Source organism: Aedes albopictus, chromosome 1, assembly GCF_035046485.1.
Source record: "Aedes albopictus strain Foshan chromosome 1, AalbF5, whole genome shotgun sequence".
In the NCBI taxonomy this organism is placed as follows: domain Eukaryota; kingdom Metazoa; phylum Arthropoda; class Insecta; order Diptera; family Culicidae; genus Aedes; species Aedes albopictus.
Genome location: NC_085136.1, coordinates 89,986,563 through 90,003,802, shown reverse-complemented (window position 1 = coordinate 90,003,802; position 17,240 = coordinate 89,986,563). Strand labels below are relative to the sequence as shown.

General features: G+C 39.2%; 1 protein-coding gene and 1 long non-coding RNA gene across 2 annotated transcripts in view; one reads left to right on the top strand and one right to left on the bottom strand.

Annotated features, from left to right (window-relative positions):
• Nucleotides 1-17,240, bottom strand: part of LOC109410169 (metabotropic glutamate receptor 1) — a 679,657-nt gene that overhangs the window by 425,510 nt on the left and 236,907 nt on the right. The gene's annotated exons all lie outside the window — the stretch shown is intronic.
• Nucleotides 8,391-9,362, top strand: LOC115256452 (uncharacterized). Its single transcript, XR_003892632.2, has 3 exons — nucleotides 8,391-8,844; nucleotides 8,910-9,024; nucleotides 9,176-9,362. It is a non-coding gene; the product is annotated as an uncharacterized LOC115256452 (long non-coding RNA).

Genomic DNA, 17,240 nt, shown 5'->3' with positions numbered 1-17,240 from the left:
TTCCTACGGGATTTTTTCCAAGAATTTCTTAAATATTTCTTCAAAAAAATCTTTCAGTCACTTCAAAGATCTTGTTAGGAACCTCTGCGAAGGTTTCGTTAATCAGATGAAGCATTCTTTGCTTAATTTATTCAATAATTTCTCCAAGAGCTCTACAGAGGATTACTTTGGGCTTTTTTCCAGGCATCTCTTTAAGAATTCTACCAAGGTTCTATTCAATTCCTTCAAAGAGGTCTTTTGAAATTTCTCTCAAACTTCCTTCAGGAGTTTTTCCAAAGATTTCTTTATTAGTTTTTCCAATGATTATTTTGCGGTTTCTCCAAAGATTCAACTGATTCAAATAAAAAATGTAAGAATTTTGTCAAGCATTCTCACAGAAATTCCCCCAAAAAATTCTACTGGTATGCTTTCAATTATTTTTGCGATTTTTTTGGAGAATTGTTTGTGAACTTCCTTTGTTTTGGGGAAATTCCTTAATTATTTTTTTTAGGTTTTCATCGGCGATTCCATTGTAAATGCTTATTTTTTTAATTCTCAAGAGTATATTTCATAGAATTTCGAAAGTAACAATAGACGGAATTCCGTAAGGAATTATCATATGAAATTTTCAGAGGAATTACCAAAGGAATTTTCAAGAAAACCCCAACAATAATCTTATAGGAAATTTAGGATCAAATCCAATAAAAATGGCTAGCAGGATTTCCAAAGGCTTTGCCAAAAAAAAAACTCCCCCAAAGGTAATATGAAAAAAAAACTAACGAGAAGTTGAAAAAAATCTGAAGAAGTTCGCAAAGCCATTTCTGAAGCATTGTCGAGAACTGATGAAATAAGTTCCAATGGAATTGCCTAACAATTTCTCAAAAGAATTTTCAATGAAACTTGTAACTTTCTACCGAAAAAAAATCTAACTCAATAGCTGGTACAATTTTCAAATGAATTGCAAAAGAATTTCTTTAAAAATAATGAAGAATGAATTCATAAAAAAATATTCAGGAGTTCTCAAACCAATTTCCGAAGAAAATTTTCGGAGTATCTGCCAAAGGAGTTTCCAAATAAATGTTCAAAGATATTCCTTAACGAATTCCTGCACGGATTTCCAAAGTAATTACTGAAAAAGATCCAAAATAAATTTCCGGATGAAATTTCTAATAAAAAGATTTTTTTCAAGAATTCTCATGGAAATTCGTCCGAGAAATGATATTGGAATTCTTTCAATAAACTCTTTAGGCATTCTTCCAAGGTTTCCATCTATTGATACCATCAAAGATTTACTTAGCGATAACACCATTTTCATCCGGATTTCCTTCACGATTTTTTCTAACGATTTCATCAAGCATTTGTTCCAAATGAGGAACTAAAAGAACTTTTTCTAATGTATCTTTTACAATTCATCTAGGAATCACTTCAAGAAGTTCTTTACAAGTTCCTCCAAGATGTGCTTCAAAAGTTGCTACACCGATTGCTTCGGGAATTCCTTCAAGTATTTTTGAAGCAATTTCTTCAGTAACATGTATTCCCAAGAATTTGAAAAGAGTTTTTTTTTAAGATTCCAAGAAACGGTTCTTTTGGGGCTACCCCACATGATCCCTTGAGCAAATTTCCTAGAGGGATCCTTTAGGAATTCCTTTAAGATTTGTTTTCAGAAATTTCTGCAAGGGTTCTTTTTACAATGCTTCAAAAGGTTTTTCTTGAATTCCTTTCAAGGATTTCTTACGCAGCATTTCAAAGATTTGTTCAGAAATTCTTCCAATAATTGCTGTATGAAATCGTCCAAAGATTCCTTAGGCATTTTTTTGAATTCCTCTTTCACAATTCGTTCATGAATCCTTTAAGAAATTCCAGTTAAGACTTAATCTTTTTCTCCAAGATTTTTTTCAAGCTACGTGACAAAGATTTTTTCATGGATTTCTCAAAGTGTTCCTTCAGATAATCCTACAAGGGTGAATACATTCATCCCCAAAGGATTCCTGCACAAATTCTATAAGGGGTGGTAAAGAAATTCCCCCAAGGCTTCCAGCAGTAATTTCTCCACGGAAATCTATAAGAATTCTTTAAAATTGTTTTTAATTTGCATCAACGAATTTGAGAGAAATTCTTAGGGGTTTATGCCATTGATTTCTTTGAAAAAGAATATAGGCATTTCATAATTAATTCTTCCAAAAATCCCTTTTGTAACGTGAAAATACATCATGCGAAACCCAGCACATCTGCCTATTTTATTTGCATTATCTTATTCTCATTCTACATCTTAGAGTTCATCTAGAAGATTCTTCGAGGATTCCTTTAAAAATTCCTCCAAAAACCCCTGCAAGCATTTCTACAACGATTCTTTCGGGAATTTCTCTGAAATTCCTTTAGAAAAGCTCACAAAGATCCATTCAGGAACCATACCTGATCAAGCATGATTTCAGAAATTCATCATAGATATTTTCCATGAGGAACTCCTGCAAGATTCCTTCTTGGAGAAGTCTCTAAAAGAATCCTTGGAGAAATTTCTTAAGGTTCGTCTGAAGGTTTCGTTGAAGGACTTCATGACATAACCCTTGAAGGACTTTATGAGGGCAACCGAAGAGGTATTCCTGAAGGAATATTTGAAGGAATTCACAAAAAAGTAATCCTTGAAGGGATATTTGATGGATTCCTCAATAAATTTTTAAAGAAATTCCTGAAGAAATTCTTGGAGGTGCTCCTGAAGGAATCAATTCAAGTATTCCAAAATCAATGCTTAGAAGAATTTCTGAAACAATCATTGAAAAAAGTTCTGAAGTAAATCTTAGAGGATTTTTTGTAGAAGTCTTTGACGTAACTGATTGATAAATTGTAATACATATTCCCGAAGGCAAGGTAAGTATTTACCTTGCCCGAAGGAATTCTTGCAGAAACCCTTCAAGGAATATTTGGAAAAAATACTTGATGAATTCGTTGGAATACGTTGATTGCACTTATTTTTCATACGAAAGCAAAAAAAAAAAATCAACAAACTATTGTTATTAGGGTTTTGATGTGACATGTGTTTAGATCATAATTTTCATAAATGCGGCTCCTGAATTTTAGCTGCTACCTTAAGCTAAGTCAACAACTAGATTTGGTCCTGTTATTAGGATATCAGGAACTTTTTCATCACGATGCTCATAAATTTTAACTCCAAATCGGTAATGAATCTATGTGCCCCATTCCAAAAAAACTTTAGATAATCACGAAGGGGCCCCACATACCTATCAGTAGATCTGCGAAGTGTTGAACATATACTTATAGGGAACTTTCGCTATTTAAAGAACTTTATTCAAACTAGTGTTCGAAACCTTCCTTGATTTGGAGGCCCCCTGAATTCGGGAGCCCGGTGAGGACCGCACTCATCGCACCCCCCCCCCCCCCTTGCTACGCCACTGGGCCAGGGTTCTGGTGTTGATCAAGAGTCGAAGAGAGCAATATTTGATAATTTAAAAAAATCGTAATAGAGAACTAAAAAAGCTTTTGGATTAGTGCAAAAATCTTACTTACAGCACAGAGAACAGACGAACATGCTCGAACAAAATTGCTTGAAAATCTTGTGTAAAGAAAAAACAAGCTCAGTAGCGACATCGACGGTGACTTTCCCACCCAAAAACTTGTTTCGACACCATGATGGCGCTTTCTGAAGAAATATTTCACTAGCGCACCTTTAAATTTTCCTACTCAGATTCTGAGCTGTATTTGCTTAAATAACAAAATGTTTATGATTATTTCACTTATCCAGCAACAAAATTTTAGCAACCCATTGATAATTAGTTTCATTATTTTCAATAAGAAACAAGTTGAACAAGAATTCAATTATTGTTTTCCAAGTAAAAACAACACATTCTCTTGGTGGAACTATACTGGGGTGCACACTTGGCGACACTAGCGCCAAAAGCTAAAACAACGGCAAATTTGTGCCCCGATTCGAAATGTAACAGCGCCGCGTAATGGCCACATTCCCAGTTATTTCAAAACAACTGTTGCAATGCTTTACACAACTGCACTACATGAGCTTGGACGTCTGTTCTCTGTGCTTACAGTATGTCCCATAAAAAATGCGATTTTTTTTCGTTTTCTAATAATTTTTGAAGCAATATTGATAATAAATCCATCCTTTTAAGATAAGGCTACAATAAGGAGGTGGTTATCATACAGGATATCTCAAATTTGCTTCAAAATATTTATTGGTTACATATATGCTACCACTACTTATTACTTTCAGTTATGGGCACCCACGGTGGTGCGATTGCCAGCCATCGCATCGCCTTTACCTGTGGCCAGGTAAAATTTCCGTCGACTTGCTTGATTTCATTGTTGAGGCTGCGCCGCCATGAGCCTCTGGGTCTGCCTCTGCAGCAATGTCCTGCTGGGTTCCAGTCTAACACTTGCTTGCAGATTTCGTTTCCCCCACTGCGTAGAGGTGTGGCCGGCCCACCTCCACTTTCGCTCCCGAGTTTCAGTCGCTATCGGCTTTTGATGACATCGACGATGGAGCTCCACGTTGGAGATCCAATTGTGACGCCACCATGCACGAATTCTATACCGCAGGCATCTATTGATGAAGACCTGCAGCCGTTGAGTGATCTCCACTAGACTGGCCCAAATACAAAAATGTCGAAAAATTCCACGGGGCATCCTCTAGAATTGTGCCTTTGAATGAGAAGATCATCCTGTGCAAATTTCAGCTCAATTGCTTTAAAACTGAGCTGGCGCAAATGAGTTGAAGGTTTGTGTGGGATCTTTAGTCAGAATATATGGGAAATTGGATGACCTCCAGTCTCTTATTCAGCACGCTGGTCCAAAGAGTTTGATATGGCTCATAATTGAAAAAATAGTAGTTGATACCCTAAAGGACAACTTTGTAGAAGACGGTATAATGACTAAACTTAATTTAGTTGCGGTTTCAGCTAACGAAAGCAGGATGAGGACGTCTGCCCTCGTTTACTCTCGGTTGTTACATGCACCACGTGTTTGCTGTTCGAAACTTGCGCGCTACATTATAGGCAGCTATGTTGTCCTTCATTTCAATTGCTCACGCACGTGGGCGGGTATCGAGACATTAAATAATTACATAGCTGCAGGGGCAGTTGTGCTTATCCTGCTTTCGTTAGCTGAAACCGCAACTAACTTAAGTTTTATCATTATATGGTCTTCTACAAAGTTGTTCTTTATTTTTTTTTCAATTATGAGTTTTATCAAACTCTTCAAACCAGCGTGCTGAATGAGAGACTGGAGGTCATTCAATTTCCCATATATTTGGACTGAAGATCCCATACAAACTGTTTTAGAGTGTGAAATAATACGACTGCTCTGTACAGGTAGTAACAGATAACTGGTGTATTCAATTCAAATGACTATTACGATTATGTGATACTATAACATCTCCTCCTCTATGATTGTTACCGTAAACTAAAGAACTCTCTTAATCTATTTCTTAAAGGATATCAGGAGGTATATGAAGATTCTTCCGGGTCATGTGCAAATGATGATTCTGCCAGTTCAGGTGAGGAGCTTATTGACGGTTGTATCGGAACAGGTACCTCCTTTTCTTGGGAAGTCGTCTCTTCATCTGAAGCGAGTATTTCTCCTTCCATTACGGACATCCTTCTTTCTGTGTTATTAGGAATCAATTCATTTCTTGAAAGTTCAGCGGATTCTTCTTCGTCAAGCAATGTAGAATTATAATTTGATGTATCATTGTGAGGTATGTTGTTCTGATCTGATCGGATATTGGAGTCTTGATATTTTCGTTATGTAATACTTGGTCTTCTCTGTGGATCTCCTTTTCATAAGTGGGGTCACCTGGATCAGGTATATTTTCTTTCGGTTCATTGGTTTGGCATCTGATTTTGGTAAACTTCTTTTGGTGCTTGCTTTGGTTCGTCGTAGATATAGTCAAAATGGTTTTTTCATCCGATTGTGAGGGTAAACATCCTTGTACGTCATTTTGAAAGTTCTGCCCAGTTGAAATTGTTGCTGCTGGATTTTGTTGGATGTTCCTTGCTGGCCTGATTTCTTAAGTATACACGATTTTCGTCTGTAATTATCGAATACGATCTTTCGTCTCCTCGGTACAGTATTCTACCACTTGTCCATATGCTTTTGTTTGGATATATTGAGCTTTGCAAGGATTTCGCGACGATCGTGCATATGTTCAATCTTTGACAGCACAATGTTCACACATCCAACAACAAAGGAAACAGTGCATAAACAAACCGATTAGCCGAAACACCACCCCAAAATAACGCTCCGTTACTGGAAAACTGTAGCGGCGACATCAACCAATGTATGCTGAAACCGGTGTGCATATTTTGTGGCGGGACAATTTTGTTTGCCTGTGCGTCGTATTTGGCGCAAGATCGTCAATATTGAGCTTTGCAAGGATTTCGCGACGATCGTGCATATGTTCAATCTTTGACAGCACAATGTTCACACATCCAACAACAAAGGAAACAGTGCATAAACAAACCGATTAGTCGAAACACCACCTCAAAATAACGCTCCGTTACTGGAAAACTGTAGCGGCGACATCAACCAATGTATGCTGAAAACCGGTGTGCATATTTTGTGGCGGGACAATTTTGTTTGCCTGTGCGTCGTATTTGGCGCAAGATCGTCAATATTTTCACAAAAACTGTTTCATCATTTTGAAGATCTCTCAGATTTACAGTCCCCTTATTGTAATGATGTGCTGCTTTGAATCTGCGATCCGCAATTTTTGTGCTAACATTTTCTTCTGTTTTTGGCTTCAATGCTGCAGGTATCGTCGGAAGATCAGACCGTGTCCGTCTGGCAAACAATCTTTGAGTTGGGCTACTTTCCATTTTATTTGGCGTATTCCTCCATATCAGTAGAGCTTCATAGAAATCTGTCTCACTATCTTCACATTTTTTCAAAAGATTTTTGCATATTTTGATGGCTGACTCTGCTTTTCCATTACCTTGAGGATGGTGAGGACTTGATGTTTTATGTTGGAAATTCCAATCCTGTTTAAATTTTTGAAATTCAGCTCCAGAAAAACAGTCCTGTTGTCCGATATAACAGTTTTAGGAATACCGTGTTTGCTATTTTTTTTTCTGCGTATTGACCTATTGATTGACTACTGTTTTGCATGTTAAATCTTTCATTTCGTCTACTTCAAGAAAATCAGAATAGTGATCTACAGTAACTAACAGTCGCAATGGCTTCGATTTCCAACGTATTTCCATGACGTCCATGCTGACCACTTCAAAAGGAAGTTGAGGAACTTCAGTAGAGTGCATTGTTTGCTTCGTTTGGGATGTAGAATTTTTCAAACAAACATCACACTGCAAAACGAGTTCTTTGATTTGCTCCGATATTCCAGGCCAGTACACACATTTTCTTGATAATTTCTGGGTAGCTTCTATTCCTTGATGGCTTTTGTGTAATGTATCCAGGACGAAACGGCGCATTACTTGCGGAACCAGAATTCTATCGCCTTTCAAAACTGCCGTAATTCTGCATTCAAAATTTCGATATTTTTTGGTATATTATATATAATATCTGGTGCAAAAATAACACTGTGGTATGTCTGCTGAATAAGAATGCAAGATCTAGTCGTAATCTATCATCTATGGGAAGAAACTTAGAGGATGAGCAAGAGTTTTATGCATAATAACCAAAAATTGGGCCAAAACTCTCAATGTCGCTTACGTCACTTTGCAGAATTACGGCAGAAAACAACCCTAATAAAAATACATTATACACTGGCGATTGGGTGAATGATTGTATCATTTCGTGTATGATCAAGATGATAGCCCGGAAGGGTTGTTAAGCACGTCGTATCATATTTTTCTATTAGGGAAGTCCATTGTATAGATGGTCAACTGTTCACGAAACTTGAAATACCTTTTGGCCAAATTGCCAACATCGCTGTATTTTGTTGGCCATCCGTTTGAAATTAGGGATTTGAGCAGTATAATTTCTTCATCAGTTTCAGATTTGCGGACTAATTTCTCCATAGTTGGCGACGAAATTCGTAAATCTTCAGTAGGATCAGTTTTTTGTTCGAAATCCATACAATAAACTTCAAAAGAGTGAGAATCATCTAAGGTATTCGTATGAGCTCTTGATAGAGTATCAGAAATAATCATTTCTGTGCCTTTCTTGTACACTAGGCGGAAATTATAATGCTATGTTCAGACTACACTCGAATAACATGTTATTCACCGTTTTGGTGATATTCACCCAATAACATGTTTTTCAACGTGTTATTCCCATACATTTTTGACAACCGAATATCACCTTCCTGAACATGTTATTCGCGAATAACATGATACAACTGCTCGAATTTGCTGCTCGATTGTCGAATTTCTGGCAACCCTGCGGAAATTTGACAGAAATGTCGTTTGGAAAGGTTGTTTTTGTTGTTGTTTTCCTTGACCGAAAAGGAATCAGGAAGATTGGGAAGATTGTGCTCCAAAAGTAGTATTTTTTTTTGCAAAACTCTTCCGCTGCGGTTATTCCGCAAAATCGGAAAGAGCCGGTGATGGACCCGTAAATATTGCGTCGGAATAAAGGAAGCTCTAGTGGTGGCCGCAACGGAAGGGCTGTGAGTGTGGAAAATTGCAATGGGAAAGAAGGAATTCCTGATAGATCTGGCCCGGATAGCACGATGATGGACTGTCACACATCGCGACACGGGCGACACGGCCATCAGCAGAACACCGCAATTGCCAGAGGAACTGCTTCTAGAATCCACATTTCAGCTCCAAACACTTCTCCGCACAGCAACAGAGCGCTGCGATAATGTTCTCCTGCGACCAGAGTTCAAACAAAGAATATCAGCAGTCAGCACCCAGATAGAATTCAAGACACCATTTTCGGGTAAGTTGATCGAACGACGTCCCCGCTAGTTAACAGACGATTACCGCCGTTGTTTTCTCCAACAGCATCTCCGTCTTCAAGAGCGGAACGTTTGGGGAAATTAGCAGCCATATGAGGGAGGCCTTCCGTGATGGTGACGCGTGCCTGTGACCAGTAGATTACCAAGCAGCCAAATAATGGGTGAACTTAGAGTGACTGGAAGGGAGAGTGGCGTCATGTTCCCATTTTGACAGGTCTCCTGCTCGTTTGGAACAGGAATTGGTATGGATTTGACAGATGACCGCTGTTCCAATTTTGACATTGACGCCACTCTAAGTTAAAGCCACTCTAGGTGAACTATGAGTTTACTATCCGGAAGATGCCCACCTATCTAATTGTAATTGTAATTTATTATTCAACGTTAACCTGTCAGTTACATTAACTTTTAACCAAGTCAAGGTACCCACTAATCCTATTTATGTGTGTATGTGTAGTTTAAAAAATGTTCACTTCTATCAGATGCCACAAATAAGTGTAATATGAAGAAAAAATGTAATGCACCAAGCAGAATTCGAAATAAATATTTTTATTCGCTATGATATACGTGGATTATTACGCATTCGATCAGGAACTACCTAGGGAACTACTGCAAATATGCATCCAGAGATTCTTCTTGTGATTGCTCTAGCAAGTCTAGAAAGTCCATTAGAAATTCATTCCAGTGTTTCTTCAAGGATTCCATCAGGTATTTCTTTAAGGATTCTTTCGGGAATTCCTCAAAGGATTGCCTTAAAAATTTCGCCAATGATTCCTGCAGGAATTCCTTCAATAAACCCTGCAGAAACTGTACCAGGGATACCTGCAGGAATGTCTTCAAGGATTTCTTTCAGAATATCTCATCACTCATCAGGGAATCAATAAAGCAACTAGTGAATTCTTGAAGCAATCCTTGATCCGTTTCCTAAAAGTATCATTAACAAAACTACTGAAGAAATCCTTGAAGAAATTCCTGAAGGAATGCTTAAAAGAATTTGCAATGAAATCCTTGGAAGAATCCTCGAAGCAATTCCTAAAGCAGTTCTTGAATGAATTAATAAATGAATTCTCAACAGAATTCCTGAAGTAATATTTGAAGGAATCTCTGATGAAATTCTTAAAGAAATCCGTGAAGGAGCTCTTCAAGAAATCTTTGAAGGAATTCCTGAAGGAATGATTAATGAAACTTCTGTAGGAAATCTTGAAAAAAAAATAATTCTGAACAAATCCTTAAAAAAACTTTTGAAGAATCCCCTCAGGGACTTCCTGAAGGTATTCTGGAAGGAATTCCTGGAAAAATCTTCGAAGGAATTCCAGGAGGAATCTTTGAGGGAACTATTGGAGGAATTATTGAAGGAATTCCTGGAGAAATTTTTAAAAGAATTTCTGGAGAAATCCTTGAAGGAATTCCTGGAAGAAACTTTGCAGGAATTCCTGGAGAAATCCTCAAAGGAATTTCTGGAGAAATCCTCGAAGGAATTCCTTAAGAAATTTTTGAAAGCATTTCAGGAATTTAATCAAATATCTTTCAAAAATTCCTTAAAGGTGCCATTCAGGAATTCCTTCAGGGGTGCCTTCAAGGATTGCATTAGGATTTCCTTTGAGGATTCCTTCAAGGATTCTTTCAGGAATTCTACAAAGGATTCCTTCAGGAATTCCTTCAAGGACTTCTTCAGGAATTCCTTCAAGGATTCTTTCAGAAATTCCTCCATGGATTCCTTCAGGAATTCTTTCAATGATTCCTTCAGAAATTCTTTCAAGGATTGCTTCATCAATTCCTTCAAGCATTCCTTCAAGGAATTCTTCAAGATTCCTTCAGGAATTGCTTCAGATATCTCATCAAGAAGCTATCCATGAATGCTTTCGAAAATTCCTTCACAAATTTCAACCAAGAATTCCTTCCAGGATTCCTCCAGGAATTCCATCGAGGATTTCCCAAGGAATTTCTGCAAGGATTCATCTAGAAATTCTTTCACGGATTTCTACAAGAAATCCTTAATTTTTTTTTCATTCGAAGATTTCTCCAGGAATTTCATTAGGGACTTCTGCAGGAATTCTTTCGAGGATTCCTCCAGAAATTCCTTCTATGATTCCTCCAGGAATTCCTTCACAGATTACTGCCGAAATTCCTTCAAAGATTCCTCCAGGAATTGCTCCAAAATTTTTTTCAGGAATACCTTCACGAATTCCTCGAGGAATTCCTTCAAAAATATCTCGGGACACTCCTTCAAGGTTTCCTCTAGGAACTCCACCAAGGATTCCTCCAAGAAATCCTTTAAGGATTTATCCCTAAATTCCTTCCAGGATTTTTCCATTAATTCCTTGGAGGATATTTCCAGGAATTGCTTCGGTGATTCCTCCAGGAATTCCTTTGAGGATTTCTTCAGGAATTGCTGCAAGAATTCCTCCATGAATTCTTTCAATGATTTCTACAGGAATTTCTTCAAGGATTCCTCTAGAAATTCCTTCAAAGATTCCTCCAGGAATTCGTTCAAGTATTCCTCCAGAAATTCCTTCCAGGATTCCTCCAAGAATTCCATCGAGGATTTCCCAAGGAAATTCTGCAAGATTCCTCCAGGAATTATTTCAAGGATTTCCCCAGGAAAACTCCTCCAAAGATTCCGTCAAGAAATCTTTCAAGGATTCTTCCAGAAATTCCTTGGAGTATATCTTCAGGAATTGCTTCGGAGATTCCTCCAGGAATTCCTCCGAAGATTTCTCCAGAAATTTCTGCAAGGATTCCGAATTCTTTCAAGAATTTCTAGAGCAATTCCTTCAAAGATTTCTCCAGGAATTCGTTCAAGTGTTCCTCCAGAAATTCCTTCCAGTATTCCTCCAGACATTCCTTCCAGGATTCCTTCAGGAATTCCTTTGAGGATTTCTTTAGGAATTTTATCAAGGATTCCTCCAGGAATTCCTCCAGGAATTCCTCCGAGGATTTCTCCAGGAATTATTTCAAGGATTTCTCCAGGAATCCCTTCGAGGATTTCGACAGGAATTCTTTCAAGGACTCCTCCAGAAATTCCTTCTAAGATTCCTCCAGGAACTCCTTCAAGGATTCCTCCAGGAATTTCACAGAGGATTTCTACAGGAATTCCTTTAAAGATTCCTCATTCAATACTTACAAGGATTCCTCCAGGAATTCCCTCAAGGATTTCTCCAGGAATTCCTTCAAAGATTTCTTCAGGAATTCCTTCAAGAATTCCTCCAGAAATTCTTTCTAGGATTCTTCCATAAACTCCTTCAGCGATTCCTCCAGGAATTCCTGCGGGGATTCCTCCAGAAATTCCTGAAAGGATTCCTCCAGGAATTGTTTCAAAGATTTCTCCAGGAAATCTTTCAAGAATTCCTCCAGAAAATTCTTCCAGAATTTATGCAGGAATTCCATGGAGTATTTCTTAAGGAATTGTTTCAAGAATTCTTCCAGGAATTCATTCGAGGATTATTTAAATTTAAATAAATATTTTTTTTAATTATTTATATTATTTAAAGGATTTCTACAGGAATTCCTTCACGGATTCCTCCAGGAATTCCTTCAAAGATTCCTCCAGAAGTTCGTTCAAGTATTCCTCCAGAAATTCCTCCCAGGATTCCTCCAGAAATTCATTCAAGGATTCCTTCAGGAATTCCTTCGAGGCTCTCTTTAGGAGCTCCTTCAAGGATTTCTCCAGGAATTCCTTCAAAGTTTTCTTCAGAAAATCATTCGAAGATTTCTCCATGAATTCCTCCAAGGATTCCTCCAGGAATTACTTCGAGGATTTCTACAGGAGTTCTTTCAAGGATTGCTCCAGAAATTCCTTCTAAGATTCCTCCAGGAATTCGTTTAAAAATTCCTCAAGAAATTCTTTTAAGGATTTCTTCAGGAATTGCTCCAAAATGACTACTCCTACAAAAAAGTGTTGTGATTATCACAAAATAATTCAAATATTTTGAAAAAAATATTGAAAAAAGTTTTTTCCTGGAATTCCTGCAAGGATTGCTCCAGAAAGGCTTTCAAAAATTTCTCCTGGAGTTCCTTCGAGGATTTCACCAGGAATTCCTGGAAGGATTCCTCCAGAAATTCCTCCGAGGATTTCCCAAAGATTTTCTGCAAGGATTTATTCAAGAATTTCTTCGAGGATTTTCCTAAGAATTTCTTTAAGGATTTCTCCAGAAATTCTTTCAAAGATTTCTTCAGAAAATGATTCAAGGATTCCTCAAGGGTATCTTTCAAGGATTCCTTCAGAATTTCCTTCAATGATTCCTCCAGGAATTCCTCTAAGGATTCCTCCAGAGATTCGTTCGAGAATTTCTTCAGGAATTTCTTCAAACGCGTCTTCAGGAATTCCTTCAAAGATTCCTCCAGGAATTCCTTCGAAGATTCCTTAAGAAAGTTCTTCAAGAATTCCTCCAGGAATTCTTTCGAAGATTTCTTCAGGAACTCCTGCAAAGTTTCTTCCAGGAATTCTTGCAAGGATTTCTCCAGAAATTCTTTCAAAAATTTCTCCAGAAATTCCTTCGAGGTTTTCTCCAGAAATTCCTTTGAGGATTTCTCCAGGAATTCCTGCAAGGATTTCTCCAGAAATTCTTTCAAAAATTTCTCCAGCAATTCCTTCAAGGATTCCTTCAATAATTCCTTCAAAGATTCCTCCAATAGTTCTCTCAAAGATTCCTCCTGGAATTCATTCGAAGATTTTTTCAGGAATTATTGAAGGAATTCCTGGAGAAATTTTTGAAAGAATTTCTGGAGAAATCCTCGAAGGAATTCCCGAATAAAAGTTGAAGAAATTCCTGGAGAAATCCTTGAAGGAGCTCCTAAAGAAATCCTCGAAGGAATTCCTGAAGGAATCCTTGAAGGAATTTCTTGAGGAATCCTGGGAGGAATTCTGGAGGAATACTTGAACGAATTTCTGGAGGAATCTTTGAAGGAATTCCTGGAGGAATCCGTGAAGGAATTCCTGTAGAAATCCTTTAAATTATTGGATAAATTCTCGAAGGAATTCCTGGAAGAATTCTTGCAACAATTCCTGAAGAAATACTCCAAAGAATTCCTGCAAAAAACCTAAAAGAATTTTCTGGAGGAATCCTTGAAAGATTTCCTGGAGAAATCTTTGAAGCGATTCCTGGAGGAATACTTTCAGGAATTTCTGGAGGAATCCCCGCAGGAATTCCTGGAGGAATCTCTGAAGGAATTTATGGAGGAATCCTAGAAAGAATTTCTGGAGGAATTCTTGAAGGAATTCCTTAAGAAATCTTTGAAGGAATTCCTGGAAAAATCGTTGAGGGAATTCCTGGAGGAATCCTTGAAAGTATTGCTTGAGGAATATTTAAAGGAATTTCTGGAGGAATCCCCGCAGGAATTCCTGGAGGAATCCCCGCAGGAATTCCTGGAGGAATCTCTGAAGGAATTTCTGGAGGAATCCTAGAAAGAATTTCTGGAGGAATTCTTGAAGGAATTCCTGAAGAAATCTTTGAAGGAATTCCTGGAAAAGTCCTTGAGGGAATTCCTGGAGGAATCCTTGAAAGTATTGAATGAGGAATCTTTAAAGGAACTCCTGTAGAAATCCTCTGTGAAATTCCTGGAGGAATCCTTGAAGGAATTCCTGGAGGAATCTTAGAAGGAATTTCTGGAGGAATCCTTGAAAGAATTCCTGTAGAAATCCTCGAAGGAATTCCTGGAGAAATCCTTGAAGGAATTCCTGGAGAAATCTTCGGAGGAATCCTCGGAGGAATTCCTGGAGGAATCCTTAATAAAATTCCTAAAGAAATCCTCAAAGGAATTCCTGAAAGAATTCTGGAAGGAATTTCTTGAGGAATACTGGGAGGAATATCTGGAGGAACACTTGAACGAATTCCTGGAGAAAACTTTGGAGGAATTGCTAGAGAAATCCTTGAAAGAATTCGGAATCCTTGCAGGAATTCTTGGAGTAATCCTCGGAGGAATCCCCGAAGCAATTCCTGAAGATATACTCCATGGAATTTCTGGAAGAGCCCGAGAAGGACAAGGGGAATGACATATCCTTTTCTAACCGGAATATCCGCATTTATCTGTTTCTAACCGTCGCTAACCGTTGCTAAGCGAGCTGCTAAATGAGCAGAAGTTAGACGCGGTTAGCGACGGTTAGTAACGGATAAATGCGGATATTCCGGTTAGAAAAGGATATGTCATTCCCCTTGGAGAAGGATTCCTTGACGGAATCTTTGGAGGAGTTTTCCTGGGGAAATCCTTGAAATAATTCCTGGAGGAATCTTGCACAAATTCCTTGGGAAATCCTCGACGGAATTCCTTGGGAAATCCTCGATGGAATTCCTGGAGGAATCCTGGAAGGAATTTCTGAAGGAATACTTGAACGAATTCCTGGAGGAATCTTTGAAGGAATTTCTGGATGAATCCTTGAAGAAATTCCTGTAGAAATCATTGAAAGAATTCCTGGAGGAATTCTTGCAGCAATTCCTGGAGAAATCCTCAAAGGAATTCCTGGAGGAATCACCGAAGCAATTCCTGAAAATATCCTCCAAGGAATTACTGGAAAAATCCTGGAAGGAATTTAGGGAAGAATCCTTAGAGGATTTCTTGGAGGAATCCTTGGTGGAGTTCCTGGAGGAAAGCTTGAAGGATTTCCTGGAGAACTTCTTGAAAGAATTCCTGGAAGAATCTTTGAAGGAGTGTCTCGAGATATTTATGAAGGAATTCCTTGGGGAATTCGTGAAGGAATTCCTGAAGAAATCTTTGGAGCAATTCCTGGAGGAATCTTTGAAGAAGTTTCGGCAGTAATCTGTGAAGGAATTCCTGGAGGAATCTTAGAAGGAATTTCTGGAGGAATCCTCGAAAGAATTCCTGCAGAAGTCCTTAATGGAATTCCTGGAGAAATCTTCGAATGAAAAGAAAAAATGAAGGAATTCTTGTAGAAATCCGTGAAAGAATTTCTAGATGAATCCTTGCAGAAATTCCTAGGGAAATCCTCGATGGAATTCCTGGAGGAATCCTGGAAGGAATTCCAGGTTGAAATTCGTGAAGGAATTTTCGAAAGCATTCATGGATAACTTCTTGATGGGATATCTGAAGCAATTCCTGAAGGAATCTTGAAGAATTCCTTGAAGGAATGCTTGAAGGAATTCCTGAAGAAATCCTTGAAGGAATTCCTGAATGGCACCTCTAAGGAATTTTTGAATGATATTTGAATAAATTCCTGAAGGAAGCCTTGAAGGAATTCCTGCAGGAATCCTTGAAAGAATTTTTGAAGGAATCCTGGAAGGAATTCCTCAAGGAATCCTTAAAGAAATTCCTGAAGACATCCTTGGAGGAATTCCTGAAGGATTCCTCAAAGGAAATCCTGAAGGAATCCTTGAAGAAACTCCTGATGCAATGATGTGCTATCCTGAAGGAATCCTTGAAGAAACTCCTGATGCAATCCCTGAAGGAATACTTGAAGAAATTTCTGTATGATCTTTGAAGAAATTCTTTATGGATTCTCCGAAGAATTTTTTAAAGGAAGAAGTTTCTGAAGGAGGAGGAATCACCAGAGGGAACCCCTGGAGGAATCTCCAGAGGGAACCCCTGGAGGAATCTCCAGAGGGAACCCCTGGAGGAATCTCCAGAGGGAACCCCTGGAGGAATCTCCAGAGGGAACCCCTGGAGGAATCTCCAGAGGGAACCCCTGGAGGAATCTCCAGAGGGAACCCCTGGAGGAATCTCCAGAGGGAACCCCTGGAGGAATCTCCAGAGGGAACCCCTGGAGGAATCTCCAGAGGGAACCCCTGGAGGAATCTCCAGAGGGAACCCCTGGAGGAATCTCCAGAGGGAACCCCTGGAGGAATCTCCAGAGGGAACCCCTGGAGGAATCTCCAGAGGGAACCCCTGGAGGAATCTCCAGAGGGAACCCCTGGAGGAATCTCCAGAGGGAACCCCTGGAGGAATCTCCAGAGGGAACCCCTGGAGGAATCTCCAGAGGGAACCCCTGGAGGAATCTCCAGAGGGAACCCCTGGAGGAATCTCCAGAGGGAACCCCTGGAGGAATCTCCAGAGGGAACCCCTGGAGGAATCTCCAGAGGGAACCCCTGGAGGAATCTCCAGAGGGAACCCCTGGAGGAATCTCCAGAGGGAACCCCTGGAGGAATCTCCAGAGGGAACCCCTGGAGGAATCTCCAGAGGGAACCCCTGGAGGAATCTCCAGAGGGAACCCCTGGAGGAATCTCCAGAGGGAACCCCTGGAGGAATCTCCAGAGGGAACCCCTGGAGGAATCTCCAGAGGGAACCCCTGGAGGAATCTCCAGAGGGAACCCCTGGAAGAATCTCCAAAGGGAACTCCTGGAGAAATCCCCGGAGGGAATTCCTGGAGGAATCCCCGGAGGAAAATTTTGGAGGATTCCCCGGAGAGAATTCCTTAAGGAATCCCCGGAGG